Source organism: Zingiber officinale, chromosome 9B (assembly GCF_018446385.1).
Source record: "Zingiber officinale cultivar Zhangliang chromosome 9B, Zo_v1.1, whole genome shotgun sequence".
Lineage (NCBI taxonomy): Eukaryota > Viridiplantae > Streptophyta > Magnoliopsida > Zingiberales > Zingiberaceae > Zingiber > Zingiber officinale.
In genome coordinates this window covers 46,586,738-46,606,056 of record NC_056003.1, presented here as the reverse complement: position 1 = coordinate 46,606,056, position 19,319 = coordinate 46,586,738, and the positions used below count along the sequence as shown (strand labels likewise).

The 19,319-nt window shown below is 39.4% G+C and overlaps 1 protein-coding gene across 1 annotated transcript in view; it reads right to left on the bottom strand.

Moving 5' to 3' along the window:
* Window positions 1-7,821: 7,821 nt before the first annotated feature.
* LOC122025621 overlaps window positions 7,822-19,319 on the bottom strand; it is a 133,976-nt gene continuing 122,478 nt past the window's right edge. Inside the window, exons 18-19 of the transcript XR_006123781.1 lie at window positions 8,225-8,299; window positions 7,822-8,143 (exon numbers count right to left, since the gene is read on the bottom strand). The gene's annotated coding sequence lies outside the window, so the exon portion shown is untranslated. The remainder of the gene's footprint in view (window positions 8,144-8,224; window positions 8,300-19,319) is intronic.

The window sequence follows — 19,319 nt, the reverse complement described above, 5'->3', positions numbered from 1 at the left end:
TCGCTACCAGTCGACTGCACCAGTCGACTGCAGTAGTCGACTGATGAAACCACCAGGCGACTGCTACAGTACTGCTACAGTAACTCTACAGTACTGCTACGGTAAACCCTAATTTTGGGGTTTTACCTCGAGTACATTCACTCAGCACTCGTTCTCGCCCGACCAACCTAGACATAGCCTTCTAGCCTCCTCCATCAGCCTTGCGTCCCTCGGATGCCTCCCCATCCTTCACGTCTTGCCTTCTGGAGCTTCCATCGGCCTTGTCATTGTTGTCGGGTCTTCCTTTGCCAAGAGGTCGCGCCTCCGGGACTTCATCCATTGCCAAGTCACACTTGGACTTACGTTGCCAAGACTACATGCTTGGACTTACACCGCCAAGACTCATCCTTGGACTTTCCTCCTTTGCCAAGATCACACTTGGACTTACGTTGCCAAGACTACATGCTTGGACTTACACTGCCAAGACTCACCCTTGGACTTTCCTTGTTGTACCTGTATCCTGCACACTCACAATGCATATCAAATACAACAATAAACCTAACTTAAACCTTTGCCCAAACATCAAAACCTAGGATACCCAGATTGCTCCAACAACGACTTCTGACGAAGTGATGTAGGAAGGCCGCTATGAAGTCTTTGAAGTTGTGGATCGAGCACCTCGGCAACCTCTTGAACTAATGTTGCGCCAATCCAGATAGCGTGCTGAGAAAGACTCGACACTTCACTCCATTCATGTACTAGTGAAGTGTGGTCGTGTTATCAAACTTGGCCAAATGATCGTCCGGGTCGGTTGCTCCATTATATTCCCTGATCGTCAGTGGGGTTAATGCTTCGGTAGAGGGTCGTCCAGAATCCCCTGTGAGAACTGTTGATTAATTTACTCGGGCGAATCATCTTCCTTTGGCGATTTTCTTTTTCGTGCATTTCGAACGGATGCCTCATTCGAAGAAGATCCCCGATCTCTATTTGCCTGACCTCTCTCTTATGATGGAGTCTAGAATAGTGCTCGATGGAATGGGATAGGCGCATGAGGGGCTTCCTCATAGGTGTCGGTCGACTTCTTTGTCTGCTCCTGAGGGCTATTTGGTCCACATGCTCTACTTGTTCGACCGATTGGCCTGCAGTTGATGTCACATGCTCTGGTGTTTGCCGCTCGACCATCGCTTGATGTTGTTGTTGCTCCACTATCTTCGTTGCTCGAGCTTGTATTAGTGTGTCAAGCTCTTCTTGCGTCAATGTCACCATGTGGTGTCGTCCAGCGTCTTCCATCTCCTCATTTTAGATGGAGACTACATTCCCACAAACGACGCCAAAATGATTCTATCCAAAAGTGGGCGAGTGGAAAGCTAGGATGCGGTGACTTCGCTGACCAGATGTGAACTCCGCTTCACTCTGCAAAACAAATGCCGTCAATGGCGAGCTAGGGGAAGGGTCCTCGACGTTGGCCCTCCGACGCTCAAGTCAGTCAACGAAATATGGAGGAGTGAAATAGTAGAATTACGCGTAAAACAGTAAATCACCCGTACCTCCGCCGGTGATAGACCCCCTTTATATAAAGCTCTGGTGGATGATGTGCACGCTCCTCGAGGCATGAGCACATTCTCTAATATGTTCATGGCCACGTTCTTCAACATGTTTGTGGTCACTTCCTCCACTATGCCCTATGAAAGGATGTCAAGCAGGTCAACTCCTCGACCAGGACTCCACTATGTCCATGGTCAGGTACCGTTGCTTGGCCGAGCGGATAGCTGCTCGGTCGAGAGTCCTTTGCTCTGTCCACTTCATTTGCTCTTCCGTGCGATGTCTGTGTAGTAACCTGCCTCCCTCCATTCGAACAAACTATCCGGTCTCCCTCAGCATCTTGATAATATGACTTGAGTGCCTGCCTATGATATTCTCCCGAGTCGGAAGGATTGTTCACTCGGACATATCTCTCGTCGATCGAGATTTACCTGTCTCGACCGACCATTATATTTACCCTCCGTTCAACCCTTTAACACTTGGGCATTGACCATCTTGACTTTGACCTCCACCCTGGCAATTGACCCCATGCCAAGTGGGTCTCTTCCTATCGCTGCATCTAGGTGCATCTTGGTAACTTGAATATTTGTCATAGGGTCGTAGCTATGTAATGGAAGCATCATTCTCCAAATGACCACCAGCATCATAGGAAACTGAAGTTTCCAGGAGAAAATGGGATCCAAGACCATGAGATTCTTCTATGACAACTATTGTTGGGATCTTTGTTCTTGGTGCAATCTGTGCATGGGCAGAATGACGGTATACCACCATTTTGGTTGAGTCAAGACTAGAGTTAAACTCTATCTCTTTAAGATGAATTTGCCCCGCATACGGTGCTCATGGAACATGGAAATCACCTCCCAAGATACAACAACTTTATCTTGCGATAGCAACACTACAAATCGCAAGACCTTCAAACCGAAGAAGGCTTCTCGAACTCTCCAATGCAAGTATGGAATGCAATGCTTGCTTTGCTTGGAAGGAATTGAGTGAGTGAAATGAGGATGTGAGGGACTTTGTTTATACTAAATGAAGGGGGTATAAGAACCTCTTGGTTCAATTAGATCTCATCAATCCATTTTGAATTGGACGATGTAGATCGCATCCTTTCCTAAGAGGCACACTACCTCTTCATAAGATGTCACCCTTTAACTATCCAAAAGACACTTAAACCTTTTAATTTCTTATTTATAATTTCTAACAATCCTCCACATAAATAAAAATTAATGCATGCATGTTATCACCTAAGGAGAGTTCAATCGATAAGTTAATGCATCGGGAGAGGTAGCTTGTGGCTTTGAACCTTCCGTAGTGGAATGCTATCGAGAATACTAGGCTACGCAGTGAACGTGATGTTTTGAACTGCTCAGCTGTTTGTGTATACTAAGACAATAACACTCACACAGAGACTTGTCTCACCTACTTTTCGTTCTCATGGTTGGTTCCGTTTTAGCCATGGACATCATCTTGGATTCATGAGTGTTTCATTGAAGCGGTCAGTCTTCACACTCATATAGGTGACACTTCTAACAAGAGTTTTCTACCATACTCCACCTTATAAAGGTATAGAAGTCATTAAAAGGATACGTTTAACCTCACTACATGTGGTAGGATAGAACAAGTTCATCCTAGGATTGGGATAGAGATAATATATCTCGTGTGCTATAACACAACTTCTGTAACTTTGTTGTCTCATTGAACCAAGATCTTGGGATCTCCAGTCAACAAGGTTGGGTTACCGCTATAGTCATTTTAGTTGTAGGTTTTTAGTCTCATTCCTCTCGATGAGCAGTATACTTGATCTCGACTTAGCCCCTTCGTAAGAGGGTCTGCCAAGTTATCTTTTGACTTGATATAGTTGATTGCAATTACTCCGTTTAAGATCAACTGCCTAATGGTATTGTGTCTACGACATATATGTCGAGACTTACCATTATACATACTACTCTGTGCCCTTCCAATCGTCGATAGACTATCACAGTGTATAAGTACGGTGGGCACAGGTTTCGTCCAGGTCGGAATATCTTCCAAGAAATTTCTCAGCCATTCAACTTCTTCTGTTGCTTTGTCTAGTGCTATAAACTCAAATTTCATAGTTGACCGAGCAATACATGTCTGCTTTGTGGATTTCTAAGATACTGCTCCTCCACCGATTATGAATACATACCCACTAGTGGATTTGAAATCTTTTGTATATGATATTCAATTAGCATCACAATATCCCTCTAAGACAATGGGATATATTCCGTAATGTAATCCGTAGTTCATAGTATATTTCAAATATTTAAGAACTCAAATCAATGGGTGTCATTTGGATTACTCGTAAAAGGACTCAGCTTGTTTACCACACAAGTAATATTTGGACGTGTGCAGTTTGCAAGATACATCAAACTACCTATTAACCGACAATATTCCAATTGCGATATGGGCTCACCATAGTTTTTCGCTAAGTGTTGACTTAGATCCATAAGTATTTTTACTGTAGAGAGATCGTACGCATTGAACCTTTTCAACATTGACTCTACATAATGGGATTGTGTTAAAACTATCCCATCGGATGTCTTAAGAATTTTAATTCCCAATATAACATCTGTTAGACCCATATCTTTCATATCAAAATTCTTGGTCAACATTTTCTTTGTACTCATGATTACCTCATTATTACTGCACATTATAAGCATGTCGTATACATATAGACAAACGATTACATGACCTTTAGGTGTGTGTTTGACATAAATACATTTGTCACATTTATTTATTTTGATTCATTTGATAGCATTGTTTTGTCAAATTTTGTGTCATTGTTTAGGCGCTTGTTTAAGTCTGTACAATGACTTAACAAGTCGACACACATTTTCTTCTTTTCCTGGAGCTACGAACCCCTCGAGTTGCTCCATATAGATTTCTTCTTCCAACTCACCATTTAAGAATGCAGTCTTAACATCCATTTGGTGTATTGCAAGGTTAAATAGTGGTGCGATGGCTATCAACACTCATATGGACATAATCCTTGTCATTGGTGAGTAGGTATCGAAGTAATCAATGCTTTCCTTTTGCTTGTATCCTTTGACTACAAGTCTAGCTTTATACTTGTCAATCGATCCATCAGCTTTATACTTGCGTTTTAATATCCACTTACAACCTAATGATTTAGTACAAAAAGGAACGCCCACTAATTCCCAAGTATGGTTATTCATGATGGACTCGATTTCATTACTGACAGCTTCTTTCCACAATAGGGCATTGAGACTAGCGAGAGTTTCGCTTAATGTTCTTGGGTCCATTTCCGACATAAAAGTCATGAAGTCCGGCCTGAACAATTTCTCAACTCTAGCTCGTTTGCTCCTACGTGGCTCTTCGCTTTGATTGTCAATAGTCCTTTTATGATAACTAAGTTCTGAAATATCATTTTCGTTAGAACTTCTGTTGTTATCACTTTGAATCTTTCCCTTCTTATTCGAGAATATGTTTTCAAAGAATATCGCATTCTGAGATTCCATGGTTGTTCCCACATGAATATCAGGAATGTCTGACTTGTGAACTATGAAACGATATACACTACTATTATGGGCATATCCGATAAATATCACATCGAATGTTTTAGGTCTGATTTTTACTTGCTTTGGTTTGGGTACTTCGACCTTTGCTAAGCACCCCCACACTTTCAGATATTTGTACGATGGCTCGCAGCCTTTCTATAGCTCATATGGTGTTTTATCATTTTTCTTGTGAGGGATTTTATTGAGGATGTGGTTTGCTGATAATATAGCTCCCCCCCCCCCCATAAGTTTTGGGGTAAGCTTGAATTTATCAACAAAGCATTCATCATTTCCTTTAATGTTCAATTTTTACGTTTGGCAACACCATTTGATTGAGGCGAGTAAGGCACCGTTGTCTAATGGATAATGCCAGATTCTGAATATAACTAATCAAACAGTGCACCAGATTCTCTACCTCTATCGCTACGAATTATTTTAATTCATTTATCAAGTTGATTCTCAACTTCTATTTTATATGTTCTGAAAGCTTCTAAGGCTTCGTCTTTACTTTTTAAAAGAAAAACATAACAGAACCTCGTGCAATCATCGATAAAAGTAATAAAATACTTTTTATCTCCTCTACTTTGCATGAATTTTAAGTCACATAGATCACTATCTATTAACTCTAGAGGAGTCGTTGACCTTTCCACTGAATGAAAAGGTAGTCTCATCATTTTTGCTTCCACGCACACTTCACATTTGTGTGTTTTGTCCATATTGACATTTGGTAATAAATTTAATTTGACGAGACGTTTAAGAGTATTATTATTGACATGCCCAAGTCAATCATGCCATAAATTAAAACACTTAACAACGTAGTTGGAAGCTTTTATTTTATTACCATCAAAGTCACGGTGTACAGTCATTACAACCATTTTGAACAGACTTTATTCTAAGTACCCCTTACCTATGAATACACCATTCTTCGTAAGTACAAAGTTGTTTGATTAGAACATAAGTCTGAAATCGACCTTAACAAGTGCTGATCCAGAAACTAGGTTCTTCATGATGTCGGGAATATGGAGCACATCAATGAGCGTTAGATCTTTCCCAGATGTCATTTTCAGAACAACTTTCTCGAGTCTGACAATCCAGGATGTCGTGGAATTACCTATATAGAGCTTTCTTCCACTTATCGGAGTATACTTGGAGAATATCACCTTATTAGAACAGATATGATGTGTTGCTCCTGTATCCATCCACCACTGCTTTGGGTTATCCATCACTGTGTTGGTTTCAAACACGATCGCAATGAGATCTAATTCCATGTCGTCAGAAGTTATGACCTGGTTCGCAGCATCCTTCTGACTCTTGGTTGGTTCCTTCGGGTGTCTGCAATCTTTGGACATGTGTCCTGGCTTTCCACAGTTGTAGCATGCACCCTTGAATTTCTTGCTTTGAGCCTTCTTTTTAGATTGGTTTGGTTTTTTAGCTTTTGGCTCAGCCAGGTTCGACATCTCGTCGACTGCCCACTTTGTTCCTCTGAAGTCGGACATCTTTCAATTATCTTCCTCAATTCATAGCCTTAGGATTAGGTCTTCAAGTTCCATCTCCTTTTGCTTGTGATTCAGGTAATTTTTGAAATCCTTCCATGATGGAGGGAGTTTCTCGATTACCACGACTACTTTGGACAACTCGTTCAGTTTCATGCCTTCGGCATCCAGATCATGCATTATCAGTTGCATGTCTTGGACTTGAGATGCCACACTCTTGAAATCCATCATCTTGAAATCCATAAATCGTCCGACGATGAATTTCTTCAATCCAGCATTTTCGGTTTTGTATTTCTTTTCAAGTGATTCCCACAAAGATTTTGCCGTTTCCATCGAACAATACACGTTATACAACATGTTGTCTAATGCGTTGTAGTTGCGGCATAGGAAATCTCTGTGCGTCCACGTATCGCATGCAACCTTATTATTGGGCTTTCCTTCCGTAGCAGCTTGCGGGTCTTCATGCAAAAATCGTACGAGGTTTAGCGTTGTCAAGTAGAATAGCATCTTTTGCTGCCATCGTTTGAAGTCGATTCCGTTAAACTTCTTCGGCTTTTCTCCGTGTGGAATGGCGGTCAAACTGTCATTGATCCCAACCATCAGTTTGCAGGATTAAAAAAAATTGTTTTAAAATTGTTGGGATCTTTGTTCTTGGTGCAATCTGAGCGCGGGCAGAATGACAGTATACTACCGTTTTGGTTGAGTCGAGCTTAAAGTTAGACTCTATCTCTTTAAGACGAATTTGCCCCCACACGGTGCTCACGGAACACGACAATCGTCTCCTAAGAAACAATGACTTTATCTTGCGATAGCAGCACTGCAAATCACAAGACCTCCAAACCGAAGAAGGCTTCTCGAACTCTCCAATGCAAGTAGGGAATTAAATGCTTGCTTTGCTTGTAGATCTCATTTCATCCATTTTGAATTGGATGATGTAGATCGTATCATTTCCAAAGAGGCATACTACCTCTTCATAAGATGTCACCCTTTAACTATCCAAAAGGTACTTAAACCTTTTAATTTCTTATTTATAATTTCTAACAAACTAGTTTGTCACTAAGAGAATCTTGATTAGCTCTTCGTGATTTATGTGGAGGTTGAGCACTTCACTGCTTTCTCGGCCAGGCAGGTCACAGAACGAACTCTGTCTAATAGCTCTATCATTAGCTCCGGTATGTAAAATATAAACATCTGTATCATTTTTCTTAAGCAAACATCTCATAGTTTCTGAAGCAACTTCTCTAGATGCTACACTGTTTCTTCCATAAGTGAAAACAATGGAATTATGTATTCCTGGCCAAAAATGATAATCAGAGCTCAATTTAATTGTCTTCAGCCTGTTGATCTTGGTGACACAATTGCTTCTTTGGTAAAGTAGGATCTTGTCAGACTGTAATATTGATAAGCTGAACTCTGCTCTGATGGATGAATTTGGTTATCTTGTATGCTTATTTCAACCTGCTTAGCCTTTTGAAATCGATCATGAGCATTGCACTGAGCATCATCAAGTTTAGTTTGAATTGGCACACCACTGATTTCCTTCAATGGCAGGAGAGCTTGGCATCTGTCAAGTAGAATACCTTCCTTTAACTGAGACACAACCCAAGAGTACGAAAAGGTTAACACGAACAAAATTCCTTATGTACTTTAAAGGAAAAATGAATTGCTAACCTTGTCAAGAGAAGTTCTAGGCAAGGAAGCCTTGTTTTGGATGATAAATTTGTGAAGTTCACCATTCAAAATCTCCTAAACAAGGCATATAATTGTCAGGTTGACAAAATTAACAGCAAAAAAGAACTAAAACTTTAAATGTCCAGAGCATGCAGTAAATTTTACAATAACTAGAGGAATTTCACTCCGTTCTAATCATAACAAAAAAAACTTATTATTCACGTTGACTGACATGTGAACTACGTCAAGACAAATGATTCAGGCGACCACACATTGTCTTCCTTAATTCAAGAAGTCGCACCAAGCAACAAGCAATCTTCCTCTTTCATGAGCCAAGAGTATTGGCAGTTTCATGACCCATATGTATCCACAACTCATTAACCACAACCACTAGCTAGGGATTTTGATGATTGTGAATGCAGTTCTGCAACTCCACACAATTGGCCATTACCAAGTGCTCAAAAATAGATTTTAACAAGGCAAGCACAGGCGATGAAATCAAACTAGTGCTATTTCCACTCTCCTTTTCAATTGCATATCGTGGCACCTTCCACGTCCTCATTGATCTCACTAATACCATATGTGTCAGAATGAGTGAAATGACATGATAGTGTTTTGTAGTCAAGGACCAAAACCTCAAGGAATGAAATTTTACATCTTGTGTGGAGTGTACCTAGCATTCTAAACATGAACTAGAAGTGCAAACTGCTGGTGCAATTTTCCCTAGGTCCAAGTTGATCAGGTTGACTAAGTTTGAGTTGGCTGAAGTTTGAGTCTTGATGTTTGACAATATATGGAGATTACAGATGTAATTGTCTATATTGGAGACTCACTATTAAAGGTTAACCAGCATAGTCTAGTAGGTCAACATTGACCAGATACTTGACTGGGAAGTCCTAACTAAAGGTTAGGCAAGGGCAAGTCTAACGGGAAGGTTGGCAGAAGAAGGAAAATCCAGGTGGATCAGTGTTGACCGAACACTTGATGTGAAAGTCCTGGTGAATGAAGTCAGATAACTATAAAGTCCTGGTGAATGAAGTCAGATGAAAAACCCTAGTGAATGAAGCTAAGCAGTGAGAAAGTCCTAGTGAGTGAAGCCAGATAGTTAGGAAGTCCTAGTGAGTAAAGCTAAGTAGATGGAAATCCTGGTGAGTGAAGTCAGGTGAGAAAGCCCTAGTGAGTGAAGCTAGGCAAATGGAAAAAGTCCTGGTAAGTGAAGCCAGGTGAAAAACCTTAGTGAGTAAAGCTAGGCAATGAGAAAATCCTGGTGAGTAAAGCCAGGTGGTGAGAAGTAATGGTGAGTGAAGTCAAGCAGAGAAAAGTCCAAGTGAGTCAAACGGTTAACTGGACACTTGGTGACGAAGTCCTAGTAGGTCAAGACTGACTAGATGCTAGGCACGAGAAAGTCCCAACAGGTCAAGATTGACTGGATGTTGGGCAAGAGAACCCTAGTTTTATGTTTGGCGAGATAGGGCTGAGCAATATATTTGGCCTAAACTCCAATCGATCAGTTCATCAATTGAGAGCACTATCGTGACAAAGGCGACCTAAGCGATCAGCTGATCGATTAGGAGTTTATCACAAACACACAGAGGGTTTTCCAATCGATCTGCTGACCGATTGGGACACACCAATCAATCAGGCCATTGATTGGGCTCAGATTTCTCGCGATGATGCGAGGAAGCCCGAATCGATTTTGGATCTTCTGCGAGAGCACAGAGGCACTCTAAATCAATCAGTTAATTGATTGAAGTCTCCCCGATCGATTGGTCAATCGATTAGATATGACTATTGCATAAGTTACGAGCTTTGGATGGATGTGATCACTGGGATCTGATGTGGAAATCGATTGGGAGCAGACTCAATCAATTGGGAGCCTTAAAAGCGCAGATATAAAAGCAACAAGTTCAAAATGTGACAATTTTTCACCGATTCTTCTCCACCATTGTCGTAGGTTTTTGAAGCTTCTTTGAGACAAGTGTTGTTGCACTTCTAAGGTTCAAGAGGTGATTACAAGCTATAAGAGATTAAGCAAAAAGAGGCTTATTGTATTTATGTGCATTTACTTCTTGTTTTGAGTTTTATTCTTGTGTGAGCTTGTACGATGTTTCTTCACCTCCAGATTGTTCCGAGAAGAAGTGTTTTTCATAGTGGAGAGTGTGCTTAGGTGTGGATCTTTGGATTAGTCACCTCTTCTTGAGGTGGATTTAAGTAAATCCTTGTGTTAACATTGGAGGAGTTCGCTTTAAGTATTTCTACTGCAAAAGATCAGCATCGACAAAGTGAGTGATCTATTCAACCCCTCCCCCTCCTCCTCTAGCTCCGGAGTGCCCCAATAAGAGGTATCAGAGCAAGGCCACTCTACACCGGACTCATCGTTGGAAAGGGCAAAGAGCTAGAGGAAAAATAAGAAGTTGAAGCCCTAATTCAACAAATCAAAAACTTCATTAAAAGAGCTCAACTTCAAGATGGGTTTTCTAGATGGATTCGGATATGACACAAGGATACCTCCACCATTCACATCTATAAGCTTCGATTCTTGGAAATCAGGAATCAAAAACTTCTTCATGATGGAGATAGAGCAATGGTTTATTTTAATAGAAGACTTTCAAGCTCCAACAAATGACAAAGGCAAAATCCTCAACAAGAGCAAATGGAGCAAGGAGCAAATTCAAAGAAATGAGGTCATGACAAAGTGACCAAATTATTGGTCAATCTATTAACAAGCAACATATTGAGCCAAATTAGAAAATACCAAAACGCCAAGGAACTTTGGAACAAGTTGGCAGAGTTTCATGAAGACCCCTTCACTATACCAAATCAAGACAAATGTAAAGAGGGAGATTCAATTGATCAAGAAGAAGAAGATCCATGCTCAAGAGAGTGTCAAGACAAAGGCAAAGGGGCATGCTCTTTGTTTGATGTGCACGAGGATTCAGAGATTGAGAGGTGCTCAACATCCGAGGAGGAAATTCAAGAAGCTTCCACCTCAAGGATTGAGGGGGAGAGTCATTCGTTGACACCATAATAAGAAGAAGCTTCTACTTCTGGGTCAAATGATAAAAAAGATGGTGTCACCTCTAAAAATCAAGAAAAATCAAATGGAGGATCAAGCGACACCCCTACAAGCAAAGATATAAAAATTTCAAATTGTAATGATAAAAATCACATTATATGTTTTGAATATAGGGAAAGAGGACACTACAAAAGTAAGTATCCAAAGTTGACCGAGAAGAGAGGTCAAGTGGCACCAAAGGCTAAGGAGAAGTCAAGAAAGGTCAGTCCCGTGATACGAAAGGGCAAGGAGCAGTGTTTCTTGTGAAGTCAAAAGGGGCATTATCGGAGTCATTGCCCACGGAAGAAGATACCGACCAAGAGTCAAGAAGGAAGCTCAACTCAAGGGGAGGCTCTTAAGAGAAAATCCAAGATATCATTTGTTGAAGTGATTCCTTTAAATCATGATAAAAATCATGCTAGATCAAATTTATATTATTTTAATAATATTTATCATGAAAATAGGAAGTATGGTAGAGTTAAAGAAAAATATATAGTGTATTATACTAAAACTACCTCAATTAAGACTAGGAAGGTAAATAACAATTTAGGCAAGAACTCTAAGGATTTTTAATATATGCCTAAGAAAAAAATGACTCAAGGTTTTAATGAAAAATCTAAATTTGAGAACTTAAGGAGAGAAAATCAAATCTTAAGGTCAAGACTTGATAAATTAGAAAGAGTCCTTAAGAAAATGACAAATGGTGTCCAATGATCTAAGGACAAAAATCTATGGATAGATAGACAAGAACCATCCAATGGTAGGAGGGGTTTAGGTTACAAACCTAAAGCTTAGAAGGATGTGCTCTTTTATCATAGAGTTTCATATAACTATAGGACTAACCCTAGGTCTAGTGGTCAAGTCAAGGTAATAAGAGAAGTTATCCCTAAAAGTAACCTTAAAAAAACCAATGTAACTAAGGCTTTTAAGAAGCCTAAGAAAGTCACTAAGAAGATCAGGATAGTTATCTCTAGAGTTGACCTAGAGGAGTCTAGCATGATCAAGGCTTCTAAGAAACCTAGGAAGGTCACAAGGGAAGTCATCCCTAGAGTTGACCTAGAGGAGTCTAGCATGACCAAGCTTCTAAGAAGCCTAGGAAGGTCATTAGAAACGTAATTAGGGAAGTTATCCCTAGTGAGTACTTAGCACACCCAAGGAGCACTAATAGGTTTTGGGTTCCTAAGAGTGTGTTCTCTACACCCTAAATAGGTTTAGAGAGAGTTAATTCTAATTGGAAGGGTAGTTAATTTAGTCTTGATGAAGTTGGCACTTTAGGATATTTTTAAGGTATTGTTACAACTTGAAAATGAGAAGGATTAATTATTTACTCTTTAATAGAGTAAAATGTGCCAAAATTTGAAGATTTGAACTTAATTAAAATTGGCACAAATAGTGTAATTCAAAGAAATACCAAGTTGGAATTTTGACATTCTCTTGGGAGATAAAGGCAAACCTAGGTATATTCTTTAAATTTAGTAATTAATTAGGGATACTTAGATATATAATCTAGGTATATTATTTATGCCAAATTGTCATGATTGTTTGCTCATCATATGCTATGACATTATATTTTACATTCATTTCGTTTTGAAAAATAAAAAATATCATATCATGTCATGTCATACATACATCATGTTGCTATAGTAGATTTTCTTTTGAAAATACTCATTTTGATGTAGACCATAAATCATCATGCATTACTTTAATTCCTTCTATATAAAGACTATGACATTAGTTAACAAATGACATCCTAGATGGATGATCACAACTTAAATGTCTAGATAGATATATATGAATCTTTAGATTAGGACAAACCAATATCTATATCTCACAAAGATCATAAGTTAACTTATATCTATTTTAGTACACATTAGATACAAGTGAGATGTTAGGAGGATGAACAAAACTCAAGATGTTTATTTAATGCATTGTTTTGAGTTTTAATTTCATCAAAACACAGTTATGTGTTATCCAATCATTAGGAAAGTTAGTTTATAAGTCATGTGCATTTAGCTCAAGGAATATAATTAGAAATTGATTTTGAAAATTATTTTAAATATACTTTAGAAAACCTTGGTGAATGCTATCTTTTAATAGAAATCACTATTATATAGTTAAACACAAACTAAAGCAAAACATTAAAGTTTTCAATGGTTTCAAGTTTTGTGTTAATCTTTGAAAATAGAATGTATTTTCATAGAAAACTATTTTTCCATGATTGTGTATGAATTAAATAATGTCTACATAAAATTTTTTGATTTTTAGAAAATCATAGAATTATTTAGGCATTTTTGAAATTCGACCAAAAGTTGATTTCAGAAAAATCAGAAACTCAATCGATCAGGGGAAGTTCAAGCAATCGGCCGATTAATTGAATTGAGTTTTCCATGAGCAGAAACTCCTAGAATTGATCCTTTGATTGATTAACCCATGACTTGATCGATCGGTTGATCAATTCAAGTGTTTTTCCGTGAACAGAGCCTTATTGAATCAATCAATTGATCAATTGAAAGGTTTTAATCGATCGAGTCTCAACTTCAATCGATTGAAAAAACTAATTTTAGCTATGATGGTCTTAATTCAGTCCATTAAGCTACGTTTAGTTATGTTAACCATCCTTAACCTTATGAAACTCATTTATGAATATTTAAGGGTAGTTTTCTTGATGAAAACAAGAATGGAATGATTAAAGAAGACTAACTTGGAGTTTAGGATAAGAAAGAGTTTCAAAGTTGAACTTTGAACATCAAAACTTCAAATTTTGGATTTTCTAAAGATTTAGATATTTCAAATCATTTTTGGTGCAATGGCAGAAGATTAAAGCATATTTTGAAGGGGAGCTACTCCTTAAAGACATGAATTATTTTTTACGAAACAATGGAAGGTTATAAACCTTCATTATGGATGTATGCTCTAGGATGAGCATTTAGAGATAATGAAGGATATAAGACTTTCATTGTGATGTTATGAGCAACATGTGGATAACTCTTTAGAGGGAGGGATTTTGATGTGTGCCAAAGGGGGAGAATGTAGGGTTTAAGTTAGGAAACCTTCATGACTCAAAGGGGGAGATTACCCTCTTGGAAAGGGGGAAAATAAAGGAAACTCTTATTCATACTTTAGCATAAAGAAGAAGTTGAGGCTGTGAGATTAGCATAACTTAAACGTATTATCAAATATATAAAAAAAGAAGAGATTGTTGGTACAATTTCCCCTAAGTCAAGGTTAACCAGCTTGACTAAGCTTGAGTTGGCTCAAATTTAAGTCTTAATGTTTGACATATATAAAGATTGTAAGTGCAATTATCCATATGGGAGACTGACGGTCAAAGGTTGATCAAAAGAGTCAAATATGTCAAAGTTGACTAGATACTTGATTGGGAAGTCCTAACTGAAGGTTATACAAGGGCAAATCTAATGGGAAGTTTGGCAGAAGAAGAAAAGTCCAGGTGCGTCAATGTTGATTAGACACTTTGCGTGAAAGTCCTGCTGAGTGAAGCCAGACAATTGGAAAGTCCTGGTGAGTAAAGCCAGACAATTAGAAAGCCCTAGTGAGTGAAGCTAGGTAGATGAGAAAAGTCTTGGTAAGTGAAGTCACGTAAAAGACCCTACTGAGTGAAACTAGGCAGTGAGAAAGTCCTGATGAGTGAAACCAGACAGTTATGAAGTTCTAGTGAATAAAGCTATGCAGATGGAAATCCTGGTGAATGAACGTATGTGGAAAATCCCTAGTGAATGAAATTAGGCAAATGAGAAAAGTCCTGGTGAGTAAAGTCAGATGAAAAGTCCTAGTGAGTGAAGCTAGGGAGTTAGAAAATTATGGTGAGTTAAGCCAGGTGGTGAGAAGTCCAGGTGAGTAAAGTCAAGCAGAGAAAAGTCCAAGTCCCTTTAACTGAATACTTGGTGGCGAACTCCTAGTAGGTCAAGGATGGCCAGATGCTAGGAATGAGGAAGTCCTAGTATGTCAAGATTGACCGGATGCTGGGCAAGGGAATCGTAGACTTGTGTTTGGCGAGATAGGGTTGAGCAATCGATCAATTGATTGATTGGCCCAAGCCCAATCCATCGATTCATCCATTAGTTGCACTATTGCGACAAAGGCGACATAATCGATCAACCGATCGATTTGGCTACTCCAATCGATTAGTTGATCAATTGGGAGTTTATCGCAAACACACAGAGGTTTTCCCAATCGATCAGCTGATCGATTAGGAGACTAATCGATCAAGCAATCGATTGGGCTCAAATTTCTCACGATGACACAAGGAAGCCCGAATCGATTGGTCAATCGATTCCGGGTCTTCTGCGAGAGCGTAGAGGCGCTCTGAATCAATAAGTTGATCTATTAAAGGCTCCCTAATCGATTGAGATATAACCGTTGCGCAGGTTGCGTGCTTTGGATGACTGTGATCACTGGGATCTGACGTGGCAATCGATTGAGAGCAGACTCAATCGATCGGGAGTCCTAAAAATGCAGATATAAAGGCGACGACAAGTTCAAAATGTGACAACTCTTCACCGATTCTTCTCCACTATTGTTGTCGATTCTTGTAGTTTCTTGGAAACAAGTGTTACCACACTTCAAGATTCAAGAGGTGATTACAAGCTTCAAGAGATCAAGCAAGAATAGGTTTTATTGTATTTATGTACATTTATTTCTTGTTTTGAGTTATATTCTTATATGAGCTTGTACGAACTTCCTTCACCTCCGAATTATTCCGAGAATAAGTGTTTGTTATAGTGGAGAGTGTACTCGGATGTGGATCTTTAGATTAGCCACCTTTTCTTAAGGTGGATACCAAATAAATCATTGTATTAATATTGGAAGAGTTCACTTCGAATATTTTCACTGTAAAAGATCATCATCAATGAAGTTAACGAGCTATTCACCCCATCCCACCCAATCTAGCTCCAGAGGGGAAAAAAACTATTTTCCTATGCAAATTCATCCTGTTCTGATTCCGAAATCATTATAATCAGTAACAAGCATGCACCTTGATTTTGACTAATTATCTTTCGTACTAAAGACCTTCGTAAAAGAAGAGAGCATCAGACTTTACTACAGTAGCATCCAATAATAATTAACTCTTGAGATTCTGCCCAAACCAATGCTAAATTAACCTTTATGTCATTTAATTTTTTGTAGCAGCAACTGCAAACAGGTAGCAATATCGGTTGAGAGCTCTCGACTGGTTGGCATTGGTTCAGACTTTAAGTAATACAGGCAACTAGCTGACATGTTTTCTGTAAGTATTACGGTACAACCCAAGCGTGACCAGGCATTTTGTATATCTCTTTGCTCATCATCTTTTCTCTCACTTTTTCTACCTCCTCCCATTTTCCTTGCTTTGCATATATATTCGATAAAATCACCAACGAAGTCGAATTTCTTGGCTCCAACTTGTAAAACTTCTTGCTCATTGCTTTTCCAAGTTCAGCCTCCGCATAATGCCTGCTAGCACCTAACAAAGAAGAATACATGGAACTTGAAGGCTCAGGGATTTCACATATAAAATTTTCAGCTTCACTAAGCTTTCCTGCTCGTCCTAACAAATCAATCAAACAGCCAAGGTGCTCTTTTGATGGCTTTATCCCACATACTACTGTCATGAATTTAAAAATTTTCATGCCCTTTTCGACTTGACCACTATGACTACATGCCGATAAAGAAGCCAAAAAACTAGCCGCACTAGGCTTTACTTCATGTTCTAGCATTTCTCTGAACAATTCAAGTGCAGCATTATGCTCCCCATTTCTTCCATAACCAGATATCATGGCGTTCCACATCACTGGATCCATTGACTTACTTTCCACGTGATTAAAAACCCTACAAGCATGAAGAGAGTATCCACACTTCATGTACATATCGATTAAGGCTGTTTGGAAAACGTCATCTTTGCGCCCCACTCCGATCCTCAACGCATGGCAGTGAATCTCTTTCCCAAAAAGGAGATTTGAGGTCGACGAAGAAACTTGAAGTAGACTAGTCATGCATTCTAAACTCAGTGATGGAGTGACTTGGTCCAATCGCACTAGGACCAACAACCTATAAGCTTCGGTAACATTTCCATGTCTCGAAAGGCCACTGATCAATATGTTCCAAGTGACTGCATCAGGGGATATACGTTCCACTCTCAATTGATGAAACAAACTCAGAGCACTATGAACATTTCCATGGCATAAGAATCCTGAAATCATAGTGTTCCAAGTCACCAAGTTCCGGTCCTCCATTTGCTGAAAAACTCTATGAGCTTGTTCGACCAGACTACATTTGCAATACATGCGCACAAGTGCTGTTCCAATCTTGACATCATGGTAGCTCAACCCATTTCTGAACACATAACAATGTATCTGCTTTCCGAATCGCAAAGAGGAGAGCTCCGAGCATGCGGATAGAACAGTGAGCAATGTCGATGAGTTGGACTGCAGCACCACCAGCATCTCTCTGAATAGATTCAAAGCTGATAGAAACTCTGCATTTCTGACCAATGCAGACAACATTGCGTTAAAGGTAGCCACTTTCTTGTCCAGCATCAACTGGAAGATCCTTCTAGCAAAACTTAGCTCGGAGCAATTCGAGTACATGGTGAGGAGGGCAGTTGCTACATATGCATCTGAATCATGCCCCACCTTCAACGAGAAGACATGCAGCTGCTTACCCAGCATCGAAGTCATGCAGGCTGGGAGTAAACTTGCGACGGTGACGGAGCTGGGTCGCAGCACAACAACCATGTCTCTGAATAACTTCAGAGCTGATAAGAACTCTGCATTTCTGACCAATGCAGATAGCATGGCGTTAAAAGTAGCCACTTTCTTTTGCGGCATTAGCTCGAACACCCTCCGAGCGGAACTCAACTCGGAGCAATTTGAGTACTTGGTGATGAGTGACGTCACGATGTACGCATCGGAGTCATGCCCCATCTTCAACGAGAGGCCGTGCAACTGCTTGACCTGCTTTGGAGTCGCGCAAGCACGTAGTAAGCTAGTGAGATTGACAGAACTGGGATGTAGATTGGCGTTGTCAAGGAGGCCGGTGAATACGGGAAGGAGGTGGTGGAAGCATTGGTGACGTGAAAGGCCGGGGATGAGGGCTTTAAAAGACTGTAAGGTTTGGTGGTGAACACGGTCGAACACCTTGAAGGCGTCGTGAAAGTAGCAGCTTTGTCGGTAGGCGGTGCTGAGGGCGGTGGCGGAGTCGATGCTGCGTGTGGTTGCATGGCCGTGAAGGATGTGGGTGATGAGAACGGAGTGGAGCTTGCCTGATGCCATGTGAAGGAGTAGGAGGAAGGTGAAGTCATCGAGAGGAATTATCCAAAGAGCATAGAGGAGAGCTGCTGTGCTATTTATTAATCGGGAGATGGCAGCCTTCATTGGGTTTAATCATCTGATCTAGTGGCCAATTTTATTTGATAATATATTTTTTAAATAAAAAATCATTTCAATAAAAATGATAATAGTATGATATAACTTGCCGTGTTTATATGTATAATTATAAATATATTAAAATAATTTTAAGAGATTGAGTTGAGACATCATTAATTTTATCATATTAGTACATATTATATTTTTTGATTTATTCAAGTAGCTGCTCCTCTCTCCTCTCTGACTAGAGATATTAGAATATCGAAAGTTAAATATAGATACTAATTATGGTAACTAGTTCATTAGAGTAACCTGTTATGACACTTCATATGATTCTCTATCTATATAAATATGTCAATAAAGATCTCATTACAACTCAAGTGTAAGTTTTCTTCTATCTGAGGTATTCAAGTCACCTTGGTCATGAAAACTTATACTTTGACATATTAAGGAATCATCTTCGTGGAGATGTGGACCCGGATTGATTGAGTATAAATCGAAGTAGCCAAAAGTGTTTAAATAGTCAACAAAGGATTCACCTCTCCTTATATAAGGAGATGTATATCCTATGGTCACCTATCAAGATTGTTACTCAAAGTTTTTAGCCAAAGCATTAAATGTCAAGGGTATGATACTCTTAGACACATGTTAGAGTAATTTTAATCCACATGATGATGAA